We start from the raw sequence: 17154 nt of genomic DNA on the forward strand, positions 1-17154 counted from the left end.
GCATGTCAGGAGCTGTGGGAGGAAGTTGCGCTGTTGGAGAGGCTGAGTAGTACACACCATATCAGGCACAAGGAAGGAAGCCCGGAGGTAAGAGTGAAGTGGAGCTTGAGGAAGTGAGGGCTGCTGTGGGGGAAGTAGCCCAAGTAATTGTACATGTCATGTTTCTAAAAGGTCAGCTACCATAGCTGATAGTATTAGGGTCCCTGGGCTTGAGCCTGGAGTAGAGGGTGGGTCTGGGCTCCCTTCCCCCTCCCCCTTTGCCCCTCTGATTAATCGCTGAGACTGGGAGACATCAGAGACTGTGCAAGGAAGGATAACTTCTCACCTCCTTCCCTGGCTTATGATGAAAATGGCTCAGTAGACTGTGACCTTTGTCTCTAGAGAAAGAAGGGTTACATGGAGGGTCACAGCCTCTGAGGCTAGCGAAATCCGCCAGGAAATGCGTGATCCATGGAGGCAAGGACAGGGCTTTGTCACAGAACATAACAAACATATTTAATCATAGTTATAGGCCAAGTCTTCTTCTTTTCTTCTTCTTCTTTTATATTTACAAGTCAGAAATGACTTTTCTCTAAATTTGTACAGGTGAAATGTCTCTGGTTTTACTGTCAGCTTTTTTTTTAGTAGTTTGCTCACTTGCTCAAATTCTGTTTTCAGACTTGACTTGTCCAGTGTGTTGCACTTCTGAGTCATCAGCTATAGCAGAGTCAAGAACTCAGCTTTGTCCATGCAACAAATTAAGATGATTCGTGGAAGGAAGGTGTTAATATTTTGTCTGCACAGTGGAAGAATCATTGGGAATCTAGGTCAATTGATATGAAAATGGATGCATTCAAGGATGGACCTTTTTCATTTGCTGCAATTTGTAACTAATTATATATAGAAAATCATATAATTATGTAACTAATGCATGGGCAATAGATTAGATTAGAATTGTTGGTTTAAGTGGTAAATTACAAATAGGATTACACCACAAGGAGATAGGACTATTAAATAGGTATCACTGATGAGTGTGTATTAGATATCTAAGTAAAATAAGGCTGTAATACAAGGTCTACAGGCTTGGGGATGATGTCCCCATAAGATATGTAGTTTGTCCATAAAAGGCCTCTGACCTGAACAAGGTTGGCATGACTAGTTGACCGAGAGAGACTCTTGTACCAGTAAAGTGTAAGATCACAGTAAAAGATATGTTTAAGTGTTGATGTTCTGCAAACTGTGCAACAATAGACTAGAAAATGTGCTGCAATGTACCAGTTCATACCACAAAATGCCTGATAGTAATATTTTGGGGGACCTCCAAATTGCTCTGGTAACTCATTAACATAGATGCTATTGAGAATATGGAAAACTAGGGCAGCCTATGAGAAATGGGGCACCCTAAAATTCATGGGGTGTGCAAGTGCTATTACAGAAAAAGGGGTTAATACCCATATGTATGTGTGAACCTTAGTAGGCATAAGTGTAATACTGGATAAAAGGTGTTGGTCAGCCTGTGTGCTGGGGAGAATGCATGGGGACATGCCAGGATGATAACCATGGATGATGATGATGATGACCGAGATAATGACTAACACTCGAGTCCCTCAGCAGTAGATATGAAATGTGAGTTGTAAGGTGATGCCAATCATAGGACTAACCGCTTTGTACTCTTTCTCTCTCTGCTATTGTATTTTAGTGTTTGTGGGGTTGTTTATCTGCATAGTAAATGTGTAAATTAAGTGACCTGTGATAAATTGCAATTGTTTCTCTTGTGCTTCTAGGGTCTCTCATTTTCAAGACACTGATGATGATGATGATAATCCTGAGGCTTGTAGCCCACAGGAGATTGAACCTTTGTTGAGCACTGCAGTCTAAAAGATTATCAAGAATCAATACACCAGTTCATCAGTAAGACTACAGACTGGCAATGTTCTCTTGCCTGAACTTTTCTAAAGGCTTGTCTATGCATGGAGTTATTGCATATATATGTATGTGGGTGTGTGTATAATATTTCATGGATTAAGTTAAACAGGAACGAGACATTCTTATTGTGTCCACATGTGGAGTTATTCAGGAATAGCCACTGTGCCCTAAATTCATACCCTACCTCAATTCAAATTAAGTTTGATGTGTAGACAATTCTGAAAGGAATCCCTTTGCCTCCCCAAATCCTATTATCTAGTTCACAAAGCTATAGTCAGTTTGTTCATTCATTCTAAAATAATTTAATTCAGAAAATAATTCATTAGCCATTTATAAGGACTGAGAATTGAAATATTGAGAACTTTTTTTAAAAAAAGAAACCACTAACATTGCTCTTTCCCCAAACATAGGCATTATGGTTTTTTGCATTTCAAAGGAAATTTGTTAGCTGGTGAGCCCAGTCCTATGGTCTATAGTCCAAGAACCAGATTTTCAAACACGGGTCTTATTTAGGAAAGTGGCCAGATCTTCAGAAGTGTTCAGCAGTTCCCACTGTTCTCAGTAGGAAGTGTTAGGTGCTGAGCATTTCATTTAGGCTCGTAATGGGAGCTAATATTTTTGAAAATCTAGCTATGTTTTTAGGTGCCTAATTGGCAGCTGTAGGTTGCTGAGCTTTTGACAATTTTGGCTACAGTATCAGGTCTGGTATAGCAACGACTACCTGGGAGAGGTTGCTGCTATAACTGATGTAATTGAAGTGCTACAATCTCCCTAGAGTGGATGCAACTATACCAGTATCAAGGTGCCTTGTACTGTTATAGCTTAGTCTTTCAAGAGGAGGGGACTAAGGCCTGGTCTAGTTAGATTGACGTAAGTCACCTTGCATCGACCTAGCTGTGCATGTGTCTACACTTAAATTTGTCTCCCACTGATGTAAGCGCCCTGTTACACTGACCAAGAAACACCACCTCCCCAAGCTGCAGCGTTGAGCCATGATTGATGTATTGAGGTTAAGGAAGTGAGAGTGTAGACACAGATCCTAACAGTCCTCCAGCAGCTGTCCTGCAATGCCTACAGCTGTGACCAGAGTGGTCCATGTTGAACAACGCTGCTCAGGTTTCATGGAGACTGGAAGGCACCACTCCCCTTTAAAGCCCTGCACATTTTAAAAATGCCATTTCCTGATTTGTCCAGCTTGCTGAGCACACTTAGCAATTTGCCATTTTTGTGCCCAGCTGAGCATGCCAGCTACATGTTCCAGACATGCTCTGGCTTAGAATAGACAGGAGATATTGGATCCTCTGGGCCTGTGGGGAGAAGAGGCTCTGAAGGACCTGGACCTGCTGTAGAAACATAGCCATCTATAAGCAGATTGCATAGGGTTGATGCAGGAACAGGGGCATGACAGGGACCAGCAGCAGGGCCACAAGAAAGTGAAGGAACTACATGCATCAAGCGTATCAGAAGGCCAGGGAGGCAAACAGTCCATCTGGTGCCAAGCCACAGACCTGCTGCTTTTACAAAGAGCTGCATACCATGCTTCCTGGAGACCGTGGATACATCTCCGATCGAGTCACAAGCCCCTGGTTTGAAGGGGGAAGGAGAAGGAGGAGAAAGTGGAGGAGGAGGATGGGAGACATGTGAGGGGGTCTAGCTACGCCACAAACCAGGACCTGTATGAGACTCCATCACAGTCCAGTCAGTCTGGCAACCAGACACAGGTGAGCCCAATGCAGGGGAGGGAACCTTGGGTGAGTATGTAATTGCATTCCCATTACAATGATGTATTGATGATGTCCCCGACTTAACAGGACACAACTACTGACTTTTCATTTAATTACTTACTAGAAGAGCAGGGGGTACAACAAAGAGGTACAGTTATCTGCTTTTCATTCCCCTGTAGAGTTAGGTAAGGGGAGGGCCATGTAGAACAGTTTGTTCATGTACACAGTGGTGTCCCTGGAATCCTCCTGGCATCTAGGGATGGCAGCTTTATTTCTCCCTCCACAGTAGGACGTTGCTCCATGCCAGTTGACAAAAACTTCAGCAGGCACTATTGCAGTAAACAGGCTAGCACCATATAAGCCTGGGCAGCTTCAGGATGCCAGCAAGAGCTGTGCCCTGGTTAACCTTAGGAGTGAGATACCAGCTAATGTGGCCACCACCTGTGGAAGATGATGCCAATATTCAGTGTCATTCCCCTATATTCAAAGTGTTGTGCAACCAAGAAATTCCCTCCTCATTTTCCTCACTCCCCACCAGGGCTGACACTGTGAGGGGTGTCATGCACAAGCACTTCAAAGCAGAAGTGTCACTAAGCATGTCTTGCTTAAAACTTTAGGGGAGCAAGATGAAGGGAGTTCTGAATCTTACCTCTCACTTTCTGTTGTGACTGTACTGACGGGTAAGTCTGTGTTTTATCTGTAGCTGCTGCAGTAGCAACCTTAAGGGGTTCCCCCTCCACACCCTAGTAATGCCTGAGCCACATAAGGAGAAGAAAGAAGAGGACTTGGGATGACATGTTCAATGAGATCCTGCAAGCCAGTGTTGCATCAAATCATGAACAAAGAACTTGGAGGGTGGACACTGTAGACAGCATGGAGAAGGAAAGGGAAGACAGGTGAGAGGCCCATTAGTCAAGCAGGAAAAGAAGAGGGAGATGCACCAGGACATAATGGGCCTTCTCCAGTGGCAAACACAGATACTGTAGACTCTTGTGACATACAAGCTGAACAGGCCTGGGCTCAACTTCCTTTTCAGTCAATGGAGAACTGCATTACATCACTACACCTTCCCCCAACATTCCATGTGGCATCCGGGGAACAGTAAGGACAAGCACAGCTTCACATACACTGACCTGTGAAAGCCACGTAGGTAAAGCTGTAGGTAAAATGGACGTGATTGTTCTTTCACTTTAAGTTCTTAATTTATTAAGTTCTGAAAGCACTGACTGACTTGTTACTGTACAGTGTGACACAATATAATAATCCTAAATGTATAGCAAGCACCACAAAATTATATACATGGGGCAGAGGGAGGGATAGCTCAGTGGTTTGAGCATTGAGCCCAGGGTTGTGAGTTCAATCCTTGAGGGGGCCATTTAGGCATTGGGGCAAAAATTGGGGATTGGTCCTGCTTTGAGCAGGGGGTTGAATTCTATGACCTCCTTAAGTCCCTTCCAACCCTTATATTCTATGATTGATTCTATGATTCATAGATATACAGCAAGCACCACACAATTCCTAACAGCCCCCAACACAGATAGAGCAGAGGACACCACAATACATTATTATGGCTCACTGTTAAAGTGCTCTTTCAAAGCCTTCCTGAGTTATGTAGCTTTGAGTTAAGCTCCTTTAATCACCCATGCATCTGGCTTTTCAAACTCAGCAGACAGCCACTCTCCCTTTGCCCTCCTCCCTGGTGCTGCTTTCCCCCCTTAACTTCACCGATATTATGCAGGACACAGCAGGCAGCTATAACCATTGGGATGTTTTTTTCACTGAGATTCAATTTTATGAGTAAACAACACCAGTCTCCCTTCCATCTACCAAAAGCACGTTCAGGTGTCATTCTGCACCTGCTGAGCCGGTAGTTGAATCTTTCCTTTGTTCTGCTGAAGTGGCTGGTGTACAGCTTCATGAGTCAAGGGTCTGGGTGCCCCAGGATCACTATTAGCATATCAATATTGCCTGTGGTAATTCATCAGTCAGGAAAGAAGGTCCCTGCTTCCTGAACAGTCCTGTGTTCTTAAATAAGTGAGCATCATAATGTTGGTGAAGCAGCCCTGATGATCCACCAATGCTTGCAAAACCATAGAAAAGTAGCCCTTTCTGTTGAAGTGGTCTGGTGCCAAAATAGAGATATGCGTGACATCTATTGCTCCACCACAGTTCGGTAACCCCATTACTGCAAATCCATCCATTATGTCCTGACATTGCTTAGATACAGTCCTGCATAGCAGGAGACAATTAATGGACCTGCACACTTAAATGACAGCAGCCCCCACAGTGGATTTTACAACTCCAAAATGATTTCCCACTGACAGCATTGCCAGTTTCTACAGTGTGATCACCGCTCACTTCTCCATTGTCGGAGCAGTTCTCATTTTGGTGTCCATGTGCTGGAGTGCTGGGGTGAGCTTGGTACACAGATCCAGAAATGTGGCCTTGCACGTCCAAAAGTTCTGCAGCCACTGCTCATCCAAAGCCTGTGTTACAATGCAATCCCATCAGTCATTGTTTTTTATCTTGGGCCCAGAAGCACTCCGCCATCTGCAGCTGCTCCTTGAATACTACCGACATCCTTGAATTGATTTTCACTATGTCCCACACCCAATATGTCCTCCAAGAAATCATTGTGTTCCCCACTTATTGGGTTCCTCTTACAACTCTGTAAATAGTGGAGGATTGTGCGTCCTGTGTTTGCAACATTTATGACAATAGCACAGAGCTGTGCAGGCTGTATCCTTCTGTCAGAGAGGGTAACAAGCAAGGAGGGGAAGGTGGGTTTGTGGGATTTTTTAAAAAAAGGAGAAAATTGTGGGGTGAAGATGACATCATGGGATGGAAACAGTTGCATGTTGGGAAGTTGACCTTCTCTTCCCAGTCATCCCTGTGTGACTCATTTCTGCCCCATCGTGCACTGGCATACTTTCCCAAAAGACAATGCACTATAAACAGTGGCAGATTGAACACTGGGACAGCTACACATGGTGCCCCACTCTGTACGTTGACACAAGCACTTCTGATGTGTACATGCTGTGCCGACCCAAGGAGCCAACTATGTGTGCACACAAGCAATATACTACCTGCAGAGGCCTTATATGGATGTAACTTGTCAACCAAAGTTTGTAGTGTAGACATGGCCTAAGCACACTTGTGCTAGTATAACTGCATCCACACTAGAGGGTTGTACTGATATTAACTATGTTGGTTAAAAATCATACCCCATATTTATGCCAGGACAAAAACTGTGTAGTCCAAGCCTTAGTGTGCCAAACACCTACCTTAGCTATTGCAAAGCTCGCAATAATTCTAGTTGTATAGGTGGTCATCCTTTTCTGAAGTATGACTTCCTGAAATGCATCCTTTCCTTTTCCCTGGATGAATTACATGAGTGCCTTAAAATTACCCTTCTTACCCATTGTAAGGATCATTAATATTTCTCATTTAAATTTTATTCATTTTTTTTAGCTTTCTAATTCTTCTATCCACTTGCATGGTCTGTAGTTTTATTGTTCACCCTTTAGAACTTCTACAAAAGTAAACCTGAGGAACTAGACCAAAAAATTAGGATAATGTTTCTACACTTTAAAGGATTTGGGCTTAATTCTAGGTCTTAGTTTAGTTGCTCTATATTTATTCTGGGGTAACAGTGTGTGGAATATTTTCCCCTTCTCTGCACTTTCTCTCCCCCCCTCCCCCTCCGTTTTCTTCTTTGACTGGGCTCCTTCTTTCCTTCCTTCACTCTTGAGGTAGTGGGTTTGCTGATCACACAACCAGATTGATACTCTTCCTCTCATTGAATGGCCTCTTACTCTGCAAGCAGCCCTAGTCACTTCACTGGGACTATTTGTGGAATCAGGTGCTACTCAGAATGAGTGAAGGTGGCAGCAGGGCTGGCTCTAGGTGTTTTGCCACCCCAAGCAAAACATTTGCCACTCCAAGCTCTGAGAGAACAACTGCCCAAGAAAAAAAAGGATGGCCAGAATGCTGCTCCAAGAACGTGCTTGCTTTGCTGGTGCCTAGAGTCAGTCCTGGGTGGCAGAACCTGGTCATTAGATAGAATTTAAATGGAAATCAAATGAGTAAAAATAGAAGGCTGCCTTTTCCCCTCTCATGTTTGTTATCTAGCTCAGTGGTTCTCAAAGCCAGTCCGCTGCTTGTTCAGGAAAAGCCCCGAATGGACCAGTTTGTTTGCTTGCTGTGTCCTCAGGTTCAGCCAATCGTGGGTCCCACTGGCCGCGGTTCGCTGCTCCAGGCCAATGGGAGCTGTGGGAAGGGCCGCCAGCACGTCCCTTGGCATATGCCGCTTCCCACAGCTCCCATTGGCCTGGAGTGGCAAACCGCGGCCAGTGGGAGCCGCGATCGGCTGAACCTGTGGACGTGGCAGGTAAACAAACTGGTCTGGCCCACCAGGGGCTTTCCCTGAACAAGCGGCAGACTGGCTTTGAGAACCACTAATCTAGCTGACCTGAGCCTAAATGAGGCTTTTTACCTACCCATGAAACTGATGAAAAATGAAAAGTCACCATTTTATGTATGAACGTTTTTACACTCCTCCACTGTGGGGAATTTTTCCTAATGCTTTTTGCATTAGCACTTATGACAGGAGCTCTGCTTCCAGCAGCTTCAACTGGTTCAATTAATAATAAAAAAATAATTTTAAAAAATATAATCCACCCCTCACCCCGCCAGCTGAACGTTCCATACCCAAGATGCAGATGATGTATATGAACACATAATGGTCGGCATAAAGTTTGAGGTTGAATCTCTTTATCTAACATTTTTGATAAATATCTGAAGATTTATTTATTAAGGGCAAAAGTATAATCACACACATGGTGTGTGCCCATATGCTAGCATTAATGATTCATTACCATTGATGAAAGGAGTACTACCGATATAAATTGGCAATTGATAATTTGACATATGCAGACAGGTAATACATATGTAGAGTGTGGATTTTTTGCATGATACCAGATAAATAACAGTAAGCGTAAATAACTTGGTAATTGTACTGTTATCACAAAACAATGGATTTAGAATAACAACTTGTCTACCTCAGATAATTAGCTTATCAAACTTTCTAGAAAATGCTTGATTACAAGGCTTAGTGTCTCAGTTGACAGTAGATCAAGCATGAATCAAGGGTGCTGTCTAGGATTACAGCTGGACCGCTGGGGCCTAAATTCTCAGTTGGTATCCATAGTATAGCTCCACAGAAATCACTGGAAGCTACATAAGTTTACACCATCTGACTCTGGGATCCTATTTCCCACCCTCGTTATTTCTTCGCAGATCAGTAAACTTGGGTGATTGGCACCTGAGTTAGCTTAGCTCCAGTGTGATCAGCCACACTGGATAGCCGTACCCAAGTAACTGTGTCCTCACTGGTGCTGCACTCACCTGTCTGTTTCTAGGACTTCTGGGGGTATATCCTGTGGTTCTTTGTGCTTTGGTAAGCTGAGCTGCTCTCTGTTCCTATCCCAGTGAATTGTAGGAGAACTTGTTTGCTCTCGTGATCACAAGGCCGTTTTGTTGGAAGGCATTGGAGGACTATCTGCACTCAAGTGATTTAGCTTGCATCCTCACTGCAAATTGGATGGGTTACTAGCCCAAGTGAAAGCAGCATTCAAGTGCTTGCCTAGACCTCCATCTGGGCCAGGGTTTAAAGCACTACCAAACTCAGGTGAGAGGGTTTTGTATGTAGATGGGAGGGGGACAACACCATAGTAAGAGCATAAGTTAACTCTGCAGGGAAGACATATATTCTGTTGGTGATTTATATGATATAGATCAAATCACTTGACCTCTCTGTGCTTCAGTTCCCCTAGGGTAGCATATGGATCTAAAGGGCTTTTAGATCATCTTATGAATGAAGGGGTTCTAGTACAACAACATATTTGTTGTTGACATTTTTTAAAAATAAATCCCTTTGCAGTAATACTGCTGAAGAGATTTTGAATGTGTTCAGTCCAAACTTTCTTCTAAAAGATAAAGAAGACTGGCTTTTTAAATGTAGTCCCTAGATGAAGATCACAGCTTAATGGGGCAGAGGGAGTCAGAAATAATTAAGGACAATAGCAGATTACAACACCCCAAAGAAGTACACCTTTTGTGAACATCTCCCAGTGGAGAGATGAAAATCAATCTCAGTTCATGTATTCCCAAGCAACTTCTGCCAACCTCAACCCCCGAACAGAACTTAAAACAAGGAAATGTATAATCGTGCTCACCTTTCTGATTCATATTGTAGGGAATGGAGACAGTTTATAATTACATCCAAAGCACAGTTCAGGTCCTTTCTCATTGTATACATCTTTTCATTTTCTAATAAATTAGGAGGTTAACTGGCTTTTCATCTTTGCCTTTATCATTCAAATAAGTTTTCATTTTTATAGAAACTAGCAATCAGATTCCACCAAGGGTAAGTCAGTATCTCATCTGCTTTCTATATCTCCTATATAGTCATGCATGGCTTTCTTCTGTTCAAGGAATTAGTCAAGCATATAATAAGTAGAGCTAACAATTTAAAACTTTTTTTCTTTAAATGATATATTGTCAGATTGGGGACAGCTCATTCTGGATTTCTTTCATCTTGCCAATGTCTAAAGCCGCCCTCAGGTCTAAAGTCCATATCTAGTAAATATTTTAGTGTTACTTTTCACATAATATTTTTATTTGTAAAGCACCTCCCGCGCATGCACACAAATGCTCAGGGTGCTGAACAACAATCACAAAAACAATTTCTCATTGCATAAGAAAAACCCCAGCTTTGACAAAATTACAAACAAGGGGGGTTGGGAAAACAAAGACTAAAACAATGAGCCAGATCTAAGGAAGGAGTGAATTGGAACATACCAAGGGAGACTATACCAGGCTGGGGAAGATGCTTAAGGAAATCGAGGCTCAGGTGATCTTCAGTGGGATTCTGCCTGTTCCAAGAGAAGGGCAACAAAGGTGTGACAAGATTATGATGATCAACAGATGGCTCAGGCAGTGGTGCTATAAGGGTTTTGGGATGTATAGTCACTGGGAAGCATTTATGGATAGAGAACTGTTTGCTTGGGATGGACTTCACCTGAGCAGAGAGGGAAATAGACTTCTAGGATGAAGGCTGGCACAACTGATTAAGAGAGCTTTAAATTAGGAATTTTGGGGAGATGGTTGGGAGATGTCAGGTAATCTCCATGCCAGATTTTAACATTGAGGGGGAAGAATACGAAGTAAGAAAGGATACAGCCGAGGGTAGGAGAATGGACGTAAGGAGGAAGGGTAGTGTAGATACCAGTCTAATAGGTGATACTGATGGTAGAATGTCTGTGCCCAATCAGGTAAAGAATGTGAGCGAAGCCAAACAGCAAAAATTAAGATGTCTGTACACCAATTCGAGGAGCCTAGGTAACAAAATGGAGGAACTAAAGCTACTGGTGCAGGAAGTGAAACTTCATATTATAGGGATAACAGAAAAATGGTGGAATAGTAGTCATGACTGGAGTACAGTTATTGAAGTGGGTGCTGTTTAGGAAAGACTGAAATAAAAGCAAAGGTGATGGCGTAGCACTGTATATCAATGATGAGGTAGACGGTAAAGAAATAAGAAGCGATGGAATGGATAAGACAGAGTCCGTCTGGGCAAAAATTACACTGGGGAAGAAAGATACAAAAGCCTCCCCTGGGACAGTGCTTGGGGTGTGCTGTAGACCACCGGGATCCGATTTGGATATGGATAGAGACCTCTTTTTAATATTTTTCATGAAGTAAATACTAATGGGAATTGTGTGATCATGGGAGACTTTAACTTCCCAGATATAGACTGAATGACAAGTGCTAGTAGTAATAATAGGGCTCAGATTTTCCTGGATGTGATAGCTGATGGATTTCTTCACCAAGTAGTTGCTGAACCAACAAGAGGGGATGCCATTTTAGATTTGTTTTTGGTGAGTAGTGAGGACCTCATAGAAGAAATGATTGTAGGGGACAACCTTGGTTCGAGCGATCATGAGCTAATTCAGTTCAAACTAAATGGAAGGATAAACAAAAATAGATCTGTGATGAGGGTTTTTGATTTCAAAAGGGCTAACTTTAAAAAATTAAGGAAATGAGTTAGAGAAATGGATTGGACTGAAGAACTTGTGGATCTAAAGGCATAGGAGGTCTGGATTACTTCAAGTCAAAGTTGCAGAAACTTTCAGAAGCCTGCATCCCAAGAAAGGGGAAAAAATTCATGGGCAGGAGTTGTAGACCAAGGTGGATGAGCAAGCATCTCAGAGAGGTGATTAAGAAAAAGCAGAAATCTACAAGGAGTGGAAAATGGGAGGGATTAGTAAGGAAAGCTACCTTATTGAGGTCAGAACATGTAGGGATAAAGTGAGAAAGGCCAAAAGCCATGTAGAGTTGGACCTTGCAAAGGGAATTAAAACCAATAGTTAAAGGTTCTATAGTCATATAAATAAGAAGCAAAGAAAGAAAGAAGTGGGACCGCTAAACATTGAGGATGGAGTGGAGGTTAAGGATAATCTAAGCATGGCCCAATATCTAAACAATTACTTTTCCTCAGTCTTTAATGAGGCTAATGAGGAGCTTAGGGATAATGGTAGGATGACAAATGAGAATGAGGATATGGAGGTAGATATTACCACATCTGAGGGAAAAACCAAACTCTAATAGCTTAATGGTACTAAATCGGGGGGCACAGATAATCCTCATCCAAGAATGTTAAAGGAATTGGCACCTGAAATTGCAAGCCCATTAGCGAGAATTTTTAATGAATCTGTAAACTCAGGATTTGTACCATATGACTGGAGAATTTCTAATATAGTTCCTATTTTTAAGAAAGGGGGAAAAAAGTGATCTGGGTAACTACAGGCCTGTTAGTTTGACATCTGTAGTATGCAAGGTCTTGGAAAAAATTTTGAAGAAGAAAGTTAAGGACATTTGAGGTCAGTGGTAAATGGGACAAAATACAACATGGTTTTACAAAAGGTAGATCGTGCCAAACCAACCTGATCTCCTTCTTTGAGAAGGTAACAGATTTTTTTTTAAAGACAAAGGAAACACAGTGGGTTGATTTCAGTAAGGCATTTGATACAGTTCCACATGGGGAATTATTAGCTAAATTGGAAAAGATGGGGATCAACATGAAAATTGAAAGGTGGATAAGGAACTGGTTAAAGGGGAGACTACAACGGGTCACACTGAAAGGTGAACTGTCAGACTGGAAGGAGGTTACTAGTGGAGTTCCTCAGGGATCAGTTTTGGGATCAATCTTATTTAATCTTTTTATTACTGACCTTGGCACAAAAAGCGGGAATGTGCTAATAAAGTTTGCGGATGACAGAAAGCTGGGAGGCATTGCCAATACAGAGAAGGACTGGGATATCATACAGGAAGATCCGGATGACCTTGTAAACTGAAGTAATAGTAATAGGATGAAATTTAATAGTGAAAAGTGCAAGGGGATTAATAGCAAAAAAATTTGTAATAAGTGGGGACACATCACTTGGAAGTACGAGAGGAGAAGAAGGACCTTGAGTATTGGTTGATCACAGGATGACTGAGCCGCCAATGTGATATGGCCATGAAGAAAGCTAATGCGGTCTTTGGATGCATCAGACAAGGTATTTCCAGTAGAGATAAGGAGGTGTTAGTACCATTATACAAGGCACTGGTGAGATCTCATCTGGGATATTGTGTGCAGTTTTGGTCTCCCATGTTTAAGAAAGATGAATTCAAACTGGAACAGGTACAGAGAAGGGCTACAATGATGATCCTAGGAATGGAAAACCTGTCTTATGAAAGGAGACTTAAAGAGCTTGGCTTGTTTAGCCTAACCAAAAGAAGGCTGAGGGGAGATATGATTGCTCTCTATAAATATATTGGAGGGATAAATACCAGGGATGGAGAGGAATTATTTCAGCTCAGCACCAATGTGGACACAGGAACAAATGGATATAAACTGGCCACCAGGAAGTTTAGACTTGAAATTAGATGAAGGTTTCTAACCATCAGAGGAGTGAAGTTCTGGAGCAGTGGGGGCAAAAGACATATCTGGCTTCAAGACTAAGCTTGATAAGTTCATGGAGGGGATAGTATGATGGGATAGCCTAATTTTGGCAATTAATTGATCTTTGACTATTAGTGGTAAATATGCCCAATGGCCTGTGATGGGATGTTAGATGGGGTGGGATCTGAGTTACTACAGAGAATTCTTTCCTGGGTGTCTGGCTGGTGAGCCTTGCCCACATGCTCAGGGTTTAGCTGATCGCCATATTTGGAGTTGGGAAGGAATTTTCCTCCAGGGAAGATTGGCAGAGGCCCTGGGATTTTTGCCTTCCTCTGCAGCGTGGGGCAGAGGTCACTTGCTGGAGGATTCTCTGCATCTTGAAGTGTTTAAACCACAATTTGAGGACTTCAGTAGCTCAGACATAGGTTAGGGGTTTGTTACAGGAATGGGTGGGTGAGATTCTGTGTCCTGAATTATGAAGGAGGTCAGACAAGATGATCATAATGTCCCTTCTGACCTAAAGTCTATGAGTTCCACCTGGCAGGGCAGCCACAGCAAAAGCTCCATCGTCTTCTGGCTTCCAGCACAACAGGGGTGCCATGTGAGCACAAAAACCTGTCAGGTCGGAGACTCTTGGAAGAGATCTCAAATATAGCCAGGGCCAGTCCGATTTACAGCTTTATAAACCATTAAAGCTAATTTAAAGTGAAGCTGCCACTTCGTAGGCAACCAATGTAAAGAGCAAAAAGCAGATGGCTATGTAAAGAACACAAAACCTCTGAATATGATCACCATAGCTCAATCCCATAAACAATCATGCAGGTCCGCTGAACCAGCCGCAAGCTGCAGATCAGCTCCCTGATAAACCAGCATACAGGGAATGACAGTAATCGAGCCTCAAATCACCAGGATGTCATGAGATAAATAACGGCATGATAAATAATCTCTAATCTATAAATAATCTATAGCATAGTGGCCAATGCTCAGCATTCATTAGATAGGGCATGGTCAAAAATTTATCCTAAATTAAATAGTATGTGAATGGTGGTATATGCATGTGATTCTTTTTAATGGGACGTTTTATAGTTCTGCCTTTACCTGATACAATGTTAAAAATGCAGAAAGAGACTGGGAAGTAAGCATATATAGGACTGTATCCTGAACTTTGGTCTTGTGCACTAAAGTACATCAAACTTGGGCTTGTAAAGACTGCTTTGAGCCCGGATTACCCTGGTCTTTCTGGGGAAGGATTATCCTCAGGTGAGATCCTTAGACCAGTGGTTCCCAAACTTGTTCCACGCTTGTGCAGGGAAAGCCCCTGGTGGGCCGGGCCAGTTTGTTTACCTGCCGCATCCGCAGGTTCAGCCGATCACGGCTTCCACTGGTCGTGGTTCGCTGCTCCAGGCCAATGGGGGCTGTGGCCAGTAAGTCCCTCGGCCTGTGCCACTTCCAGCAGCTCCCATTGGCCTGGAGCAGCGAACCGCGGCCAGTGGGAGCCATGATTGCCCAAACCTGTGGACATGGCAGGTAAACAAACCAGCCCGGCCCAGCAGGGGCTTTCCGTGCACAAGCGGCAGAACAAGTTTGGGAACCACTGCCTTAGACCATCCCCGTGCTTCATCACTGGAATCCTGGGGCTATGATTTGGGACTGGACTACATAGATTAGATTCTCATATTGTAATTAGAGCTGTTTATAGTGTGATGGTGTCATGTCATACAGGTGTGTCTGACTTTTTGATTCATGTACTGGTGGCACGGTAGCCCCAAGCCACTCCTACATTTTCCTAAATAAACTACCCATTTTCCCTTCATGTAAACATTGAATGGGAAGGAAGAAATAAAGGGATCTTGAAGTATCCCACATAAGAGAGTATTCTGATAGGAAGGAAGTCTTATGGCTAAGGTCTTGGTTTGAGGCTCAGAAGATCTGTATTCAATTCTTGTAAGTATATGCGTAACTTTAAGCATGTGAGTATTTCAACTGATGCAACAAGACTATGTGGGTGGTTGAATTTACACAAATGATTAAGTTCTTGGCTGGTATTGTATCCAACTATTATCTTTCATCATATACATAGTTACTGCCCCAAAGGGCTTTAGTCTGTCTCTTCATTGTATGTTTCTACATTGCCTAGCCCATGTTAGTTTGGAACTTTCTGGTGCTACCATAATTCAAACAAAATAATAATAAATCTGTCTTAGATGGCATCAGCACACAAAAAGGTATCAGAAACCAGAGAAATTTTATATTTTTTTGTTTCCTCTGAATATTAAAATAGTTAAATCACTTTTTTATTTTTGATGACAATAAAGTAACAAATCTATATGCATTATTGACTTTGCCAAGTACTGACTGACAGTAATTTTTGGTTGATGATCTGTAAACCTTTAAAAGCAGTGGAGCTATATGGATTTATACCAGATGAGAAAGTGGCTCAAAATTTTAGGTGAAGACAGTATGGATGAAATATCAAGAGACTATCTTGTGTGTGTGGGGGGTACCTTTATAATTATTCTGCAGTCATTGTTTTATGTAAAATTACCGAACATGATTAAAAAGAAAGTGGTACCATATACGTTTTCACCAAAGGAACCAATCATTTTACCATACTTTAATCTTTATTAAAATAGTTATCTGTTATCTTTATTATTTATCTGTTTTCTGAAAGAAAAATGGATTTGCAGTGTTAAAATATCACTCACTGTTTCTCTCCTCCCACATGTAGAATCCTAAATATTCTCTTGTTCAGCCACTCTCTTAACATTTGAAAGAAAAACATATGCAGTGCAGTCAGACCTGGCTAATCTGAATTCCTTTGTAAAATCCACTCTTAACATCTATTAAATAAACACTTTGAAAGAACAAATTTATTCTGATTGGTACTGCGAAATGGAACATTCATCGGTTCCATATTGTTATAGTACAGGGCTCTGCAACCAAGCAAATGCAAAATTGCCATATCTGATAGCTATTTTCCATAACACAATTTTATTAAAACACCCCTGCAGTTCATGTTTAATGGTTTTGGCACTAATGAGGATCTCAGATGTATAACACATTCAAGTAGATTAGCAAGGGATTACAATTCACACTCAAGCAGTATGTTTCAACTGTTGTGCATTACTGAGCCATTGGGGCATACTTTGATGTGTTGAGAGCTAAATGGTAAAATTAATGGTGCTGGTCACTATCTGCAAAGGTTTAAATAGCCTAGAAAGTATTTTAAGTAACTTGGGCTATTAAGATTTCCTTTGCAGAAATGCAGTCTGCAACCTAGCATATCATCTGAGTTGTTCACTGGATATACTTGAGCTATCTGTCCCAACTCCTGTGAGTTGGAGCCTGGACACTCCTGGCAACAGACCCAATCCCTTTGAAATTTCATACTTTTAAGATCTATCTAAGCCCTAGTGTGGCCACGTCTAGAACGGGGTCAGGGTGCAGGGTTTCTTTGTCCACTACTGGCTGTTTGCTTTTCTTAATATCGTTGAAAAGCCACAAGACAGGAATATCTGT

At 42.2% G+C, this 17154-nt stretch overlaps 1 long non-coding RNA gene across 1 annotated transcript in view; it reads left to right on the top strand.

Moving 5' to 3' along the window:
* The window catches only part of LOC122456254, a 56985-nt gene extending 54958 nt beyond the window's left edge, over positions 1–2027 (top strand). Inside the window, exon 2 of the long non-coding RNA XR_006275041.1 lies at positions 1764–2027. This is a non-coding gene — a long non-coding RNA (uncharacterized LOC122456254). The remainder of the gene's footprint in view (positions 1–1763) is intronic.
* The last annotated feature ends 15127 nt before the right edge of the window (positions 2028–17154 follow it).

The sequence above is a fragment of the Dermochelys coriacea genome, chromosome 12, assembly GCF_009764565.3.
Source record: "Dermochelys coriacea isolate rDerCor1 chromosome 12, rDerCor1.pri.v4, whole genome shotgun sequence".
In the NCBI taxonomy this organism is placed as follows: domain Eukaryota; kingdom Metazoa; phylum Chordata; order Testudines; family Dermochelyidae; genus Dermochelys; species Dermochelys coriacea.